This window comes from Anopheles nili, assembly GCF_943737925.1.
Source record: "Anopheles nili chromosome X unlocalized genomic scaffold, idAnoNiliSN_F5_01 X_unloc_28, whole genome shotgun sequence".
Lineage (NCBI taxonomy): Eukaryota > Metazoa > Arthropoda > Insecta > Diptera > Culicidae > Anopheles > Anopheles nili.
Window position 1 is genome coordinate 65,001 of NW_026525487.1, and position 7,500 is coordinate 72,500.

The window sequence follows — 7,500 nt, forward strand, 5'->3', positions numbered from 1 at the left end:
TGCGAAACCACTTTTTTCGGTCCCTACGGTGCCCCTAGATGATGAAAAGTACAATCCGAGGTTGATTACGAACACTTTTGTGCACCCCCTTCCGTAGAGCAAAATCCTGAAGGTCGGGGTTGCGCACAAGTCGACCCCCTTCCGTAGAGCAAAATCCTGAAGGTCGGGGTCGCGCAAGGGTCGACATGGGTCGAGGTGGACTATCATGCGAAACCACTTTTTTCGGTCCCTACGGTGCCCCTAGATGATGAAAAGTACAATCCGAGGTTGATTACGAACACTTTTGTGCACCCCCTTCCGTAGAGCAAAATCCTGAAGGTCGGGGTTGCGCACAAGTCGACCCCCTTCCGTAGAGCAAAATCCTGAAGGTCGGGGTCGCGCAAGGGTCGACATGGGTCGAGGTGGACTATCATGCGAAACCACTTTTTTCGGTCCCTACGGTGCCCCTAGATGATGAAAAGTACAATCCGAGGTTGATTACGAACACTTTTGTGCACCCCCTTCCGTAGAGCAAAATCCTGAAGGTCGGGGTTGCGCACAAGTCGACCCCCTTCCGTAGAGCAAAATCCTGAAGGTCGGGGTCGCGCAAGGGTCGACATGGGTCGAGGTGGACTATCATGCGAAACCACTTTTTTCGGTCCCTACGGTGCCCCTAGATGATGAAAAGTACAATCCGAGGTTGATTACGAACACTTTTGTGCACCCCCTTCCGTAGAGCAAAATCCTGAAGGTCGGGGTTGCGCACAAGTAGACCCCCTTCCGTAGAGCAAAATCCTGAAGGTCGGGGTCGCGCAAGGGTCGACATGGGTCGAGGTGGACTATCATGCGAAACCACTTTTTTTGGTCCCTACGGTGCCCCTAGATGATGAAAAGTACAATCCGAGGTTGATTACGAACACTTTTGTGCACCCCCTTCCGTAGAGCAAAATCCTGAAGGTCGGGGTCGCGCAAGGGTCGACATGGGTCGAGGTGGACTATCATGCGAAACCACTTTTTTCGGTCCCTACGGTGCCCCTAGATGATGAAAAGTACAATCCGAGGTTGATTACGAACACTTTTGTGCACCCCCTTCCGTAGAGCAAAATCCTGAAGGTCGGGGTTGCGCACAAGTAGACCCCCTTCCGTAGAGCAAAATCCTGAAGGTCGGGGTCGCGCAAGGGTCGACATGGGTCGAGGTGGACTATCATGCGAAACCACTTTTTTCGGTCCCTACGGTGCCCCTAGATGATGAAAAGTACAATCCGAGGTTGATTACGAACACTTTTGTGCACCCCCTTCCGTAGAGCAAAATCCTGAAGGTCGGGGTTGCGCACAACTCGACCCCCTTCCGTAGAGCAAAATCCTGAAGGTCGGGGTCGCGCAAGGGTCGACATGGGTCGAGGTGGACTATCATGCGAAACCACTTTTTTCGGTCCCTACGGTGCCCCTAGATGATGAAAAGTACAATCCGAGGTTGATTACGAACACTTTTGTGCACCCCCTTCCGTAGAGCAAAATCCTGAAGGTCGGGGTTGCGCACAAGTCGACCCCCTTCCGTAGAGCAAAATCCTGAAGGTCGGGGTCGCGCAAGGGTCGACATGGGTCGAGGTGGACTATCATGCGAAACCACTTTTTTCGGTCCCTACGGTGCCCCTAGATGATGAAAAGTACAATCCGAGGTTGATTACGAACACTTTTGTGCACCCCCTTCCGTAGAGCAAAATCCTGAAGGTCGGGGTTGCGCACAACTCGACCCCCTTCCGTAGAGCAAAATCCTGAAGGTCGGGGTCGCGCAAGGGTCGACATGGGTCGAGGTGGACTATCATGCGAAACCACTTTTTTCGGTCCCTACGGTGCCCCTAGATGATGAAAAGTACAATCCGAGGTTGATTACGAACACTTTTGTGCACCCCCTTCCGTAGAGCAAAATCCTGAAGGTCGGGGTCGCACAAGTGTGCACCCCCTTCCGTAGAGCAAAATCCTGAAGGTCGGGGTTGCGCACAAGTCGACCCCCTTCCGTAGAGCAAAATCCTGAAGGTCGGGGTCGCGCAAGGGTCGACATGGGTCGAGGTGGACTATCATGCGAAACCACTTTTTTCGGTCCCTACGGTGCCCCTAGATGATGAAAAGTACAATCCGAGGTTGATTACGAACACTTTTGTGCACCCCCTTCCGTAGAGCAAAATCCTGAAGGTCGGGGTTGCGCACAAGTAGACCCCCTTCCGTAGAGCAAAATCCTGAAGGTCGGGGTCGCGCAAGGGTCGACATGGGTCGAGGTGGACTATCATGCGAAACCACTTTTTTCGGTCCCTACGGTGCCCCTAGATGATGAAAAGTACAATCCGAGGTTGATTACGAACACTTTTGTGCACCCCCTTCCGTAGAGCAAAATCCTGAAGGTCGGGGTTGCGCACAAGTAGACCCCCTTCCGTAGAGCAAAATCCTGAAGGTCGGGGTCGCGCAAGGGTCGACATGGGTCGAGGTGGACTATCATGCGAAACCACTTTTTTCGGTCCCTACGGTGCCCCTAGATGATGAAAAGTACAATCCGAGGTTGATTACGAACACTTTTGTGCACCCCCTTCCGTAGAGCAAAATCCTGAAGGTCGGGGTTGCGCACAAGTCGACCCCCTTCCGTAGAGCAAAATCCTGAAGGTCGGGGTCGCGCAAGGGTCGACATGGGTCGAGGTGGACTATCATGCGAAACCACTTTTTTCGGTCCCTACGGTGCCCCTAGATGATGAAAAGTACAATCCGAGGTTGATTACGAACACTTTTGTGCACCCCCTTCCGTAGAGCAAAATCCTGAAGGTCGGGGTCGCGCAAGGGTCGACATGGGTCGAGGTGGACTATCATGCGAAACCACTTTTTTCGGTCCCTACGGTGCCCCTAGATGATGAAAAGTACAATCCGAGGTTGATTACGAACACTTTTGTGCACCCCCTTCCGTAGAGCAAAATCCTGAAGGTCGGGGTCGCGCAAGGGTCGACATGGGTCGAGGTGGACTATCATGCGAAACCACTTTTTTCGGTCCCTACGGTGCCCCTAGATGATGAAAAGTACAATCCGAGGTTGATTACGAACACTTTTGTGCACCCCCTTCCGTAGAGCAAAATCCTGAAGGTCGGGGTCGCGCAAGGGTCGACATGGGTCGAGGTGGACTATCATGCGAAACCACTTTTTTCGGTCCCTACGGTGCCCCTAGATGATGAAAAGTACAATCCGAGGTTGATTACGAACACTTTTGTGCACCCCCTTCCGTAGAGCAAAATCCTGAAGGTCGGGGTTGCGCACAAGTAGACCCCCTTCCGTAGAGCAAAATCCTGAAGGTCGGGGTCGCGCAAGGGTCGACATGGGTCGAGGTGGACTATCATGCGAAACCACTTTTTTCGGTCCCTACGGTGCCCCTAGATGATGAAAAGTACAATCCGAGGTTGATTACGAACACTTTTGTGCACCCCCTTCCGTAGAGCAAAATCCTGAGGTCGGGGTCGCACAAGTGTGCACCCCCTTCCGTAGAGCAAAATCCTGAAGGTCGGGGTCGCGCAAGGGTCGACATGGGTCGAGGTGGACTATCATGCGAAACCACTTTTTTCGGTCCCTACGGTGCCCCTAGATGATGAAAAGTACAATCCGAGGTTGATTACGAACACTTTTGTGCACCCCCTTCCGTAGAGCAAAATCCTGAAGGTCGGGGTTGCGCACAAGTAGACCCCCTTCCGTAGAGCAAAATCCTGAAGGTCGGGGTCGCGCAAGGGTCGACATGGGTCGAGGTGGACTATCATGCGAAACCACTTTTTTCGGTCCCTACGATGCCCGTAGATGATGAAAAGTACAATCCGAGGTTGATTACGAACACTTTTGTGCACCCCCTTCCGTAGAGCAAAATCCTGAAGGTCGGGGTTGCGCACAAGTAGACCCCCTTCCGTAGAGCAAAATCCTGAAGGTCGGGGTCGCGCAAGGGTCGACATGGGTCGAGGTGGACTATCATGCGAAACCACTTTTTTTGGTCCCTACGGTGCCCCTAGATGATGAAAAGTACAATCCGAGGTTGATTACGAACACTTTTGTGCACCCCCTTCCGTAGAGCAAAATCCTGAAGGTCGGGGTCGCGCAAGGGTCGACATGGGTCGAGGTGGACTATCATGCGAAACCACTTTTTTCGGTCCCTACGGTGCCCCTAGATGATGAAAAGTACAATCCGAGGTTGATTACGAACACTTTTGTGCACCCCCTTCCGTAGAGCAAAATCCTGAAGGTCGGGGTCGCGCAAGGGTCGACATGGGTCGAGGTGGACTATCATGCGAAACCACTTTTTTCGGTCCCTACGGTGCCCCTAGATGATGAAAAGTACAATCCGAGGTTGATTACGAACACTTTTGTGCACCCCCTTCCGTAGAGCAAAATCCTGAAGGTCGGGGTCGCGCAAGGGTCGACATGGGTCGAGGTGGACTATCATGCGAAACCACTTTTTTCGGTCCCTACGGTGCCCCTAGATGATGAAAAGTACAATCCGAGGTTGATTACGAACACTTTTGTGCACCCCCTTCCGTAGAGCAAAATCCTGAAGGTCGGGGTCGCGCAAGGGTCGACATGGGTCGAGGTGGACTATCATGCGAAACCACTTTTTTCGGTCCCTACGGTGCCCCTAGATGATGAAAAGTACAATCCGAGGTTGATTACGAACACTTTTGTGCACCCCCTTCCGTAGAGCAAAATCCTGAAGGTCGGGGTTGCGCACAAGTAGACCCCCTTCCGTAGAGCAAAATCCTGAAGGTCGGGGTCGCGCAAGGGTCGACATGGGTCGAGGTGGACTATCATGCGAAACCACTTTTTTCGGTCCCTACGGTGCCCCTAGATGATGAAAAGTACAATCCGAGGTTGATTACGAACACTTTTGTGCACCCCCTTCCGTAGAGCAAAATCCTGAAGGTCGGGGTTGCGCACAAGTAGACCCCCTTCCGTAGAGCAAAATCCTGAAGGTCGGGGTCGCGCAGGGGTCGACATGGGTCGAGGTGGACTATCATGCGAAACCACTTTTTTCGGTCCCTACGGTGCCCCTAGATGATGAAAAGTACAATCCGAGGTTGATTACGAACACTTTTGTGCACCCCCTTCCGTAGAGCAAAATCCTGAAGGTCGGGGTCGCGCAAGGGTCGACATGGGTCGAGGTGGACTATCATGCGAAACCACTTTTTTCGGTCCCTACGGTGCCCCTAGATGATGAAAAGTACAATCCGAGGTTGATTACGAACACTTTTGTGCACCCCCTTCCGTAGAGCAAAATCCTGAAGGTCGGGGTTGCGCACAAGTAGACCCCCTTCCGTAGAGCAAAATCCTGAAGGTCGGGGTCGAGCAAGGGTCGACATGGGTCGAGGTGGACTATCATGCGAAACCACTTTTTTCGGTCCCTACGGTGCCCCTAGATGATGAAAAGTACAATCCGAGGTTGATTACGAACACTTTTGTGCACCCCCTTCCGTAGAGCAAAATCCTGAAGGTCGGGGTCGAGCAAGGGTAGACCCCTTCCGTAGAGCAAAATCCTGAAGGTCGGGGTCGCGCAAGGGTCGACATGGGTCGAGGTGGACTATCATGCGAAACCACTTTTTTCGGTCCCTACGGTGCCCCTAGATGATGAAAAGTACAATCCGAGGTTGATTACGAACACTTTTGTGCACCCCCTTCCGTAGAGCAAAATCCTGAAGGTCGGGGTTGCGCACAAGTAGACCCCCTTCCGTAGAGCAAAATCCTGAAGGTCGGGGTCGCGCAAGGGTCGACATGGGTCGAGGTGGACTATCATGCGAAACCACTTTTTTCGGTCCCTACGGCGCCCCTAGATGATGAAAAGTACAATCCGAGGTTGATTACGAACACTTTTGTGCACCCCCTTCCGTAGAGCAAAATCCTGAAGGTCGGGGTCGCGCAAGGGTCGACCCCCTTCCGTAGAGCAAAATCCTGAAGGTCGGGGTCGCGCAAGGGTCGACATGGGTCGAGGTGGACTATCATGCGAAACCACTTTTTTCGGTCCCTACGGTGCCCCTAGATGATGAAAAGTACAATCCGAGGTTGATTACGAACACTTTTGTGCACCCCCTTCCGTAGAGCAAAATCCTGAAGGTCGGGGTCGCGCAAGGGTCGACATGGGTCGAGGTGGACTATCATGCGAAACCACTTTTTTCGGTCCCTACGGTGCCCCTAGATGATGAAAAGTACAATCCGAGGTTGATTACGAAGACTTTTGTGCACCCCCAAAAATGGCCAAAATCCTGAAGGTCCGGGTTCTCGGGGCGGTCGAGGCCCTCGGACGTGCACAAAAAGTCGGTACCCACGCCGAGCTTCAGAATTTGGTCTCCAGAGACTAAGTCCCAACCGAAACTGGTAACCCACAAAAGTGTACCAAGGAGTGGTCGGATCGAGTTACAGTGTTCGAGAGTATTGACGACGATGGTTATACGCAACTTTTTGCTAAAGGTGTCCAAGACCGTCAGACCCTTACTTACGGAGATATAAGACACGTGCGTGGTTGCCCGTGCCGAGCTTCAGAAATGTTGCTCCAGAGACTAAGTCCCAGAAAACCTTCGGACCCCAAAAACTCCCAGAAGGAGTCGTCGGATCGTTTCGCGATGTTCTAGTGAAATGTTCAGCTCGACGGAATGCAACTTTTACCTAAAGGGGTCCAAGACCGTCAGACGCTTAGGTACGGAGATACGGGCATGGGTCGGTTTTCCCCATACAAAATACCCCATGGAAAACTGCAAAACCCAAAAACAGGTCGAAGGAGTGGTCGGATCGTTTCGTGGTGTTCTAGTGAAATGTTCCATTCGATAGGGCGCAACTTTTTGCTAAAGGTGTCCAAGACCGTCAGACCCTTACTTACGGAGATATAAGACACGTGCGTGGTTGCTCGTGCCGAGCTTCAGAAATGTTGCTCCAGAGACTAAGTCCCAGAAAACCTTGGGACCCCAAAAACTCCCAGAAGGAGTCGTCGGATCGTTTCGCGATGTTCTAGTGAAATGTTCAGCTCGACGGAATGCAACTTTTACCTAAAGGGGTCCAAGACCGTCAGACGCTTAGGTACGGAGATACGGGCATGGGTCGGTTTTCCCCATACAAAATACCCCATGGAAAACTGCAAAACCCAAAAACAGGTCGAAGGAGTGGTCGGATCGTTTCGTGGTGTTCTAGTGAAATGTTCCATTCGATAGGGCGCAACTTTTTGCTAAAGGTGTCCAAGACCGTCAGACCCTTACTTACGGAGATATAAGACACGTGCGTGGTTGCTCGTGCCGAGCTTCAGAAATGTTGCTCCAGAGACTAAGTCCCAGAAAACCTTGGGACCCCAAAAACTCCCAGAAGGAGTCGTCGGATCGTTTCGCGATGTTCTAGTGAAATGTTCAGCTCGACGGAATGCAACTTTTACCTAAAGGGGTCCAAGACCGTCAGACGCTTAGGTACGGAGATACGGGCATGGGTCGGTTTTCCCCATACAAAATACCCCATGGAAAACTGCAAAACCCCAAA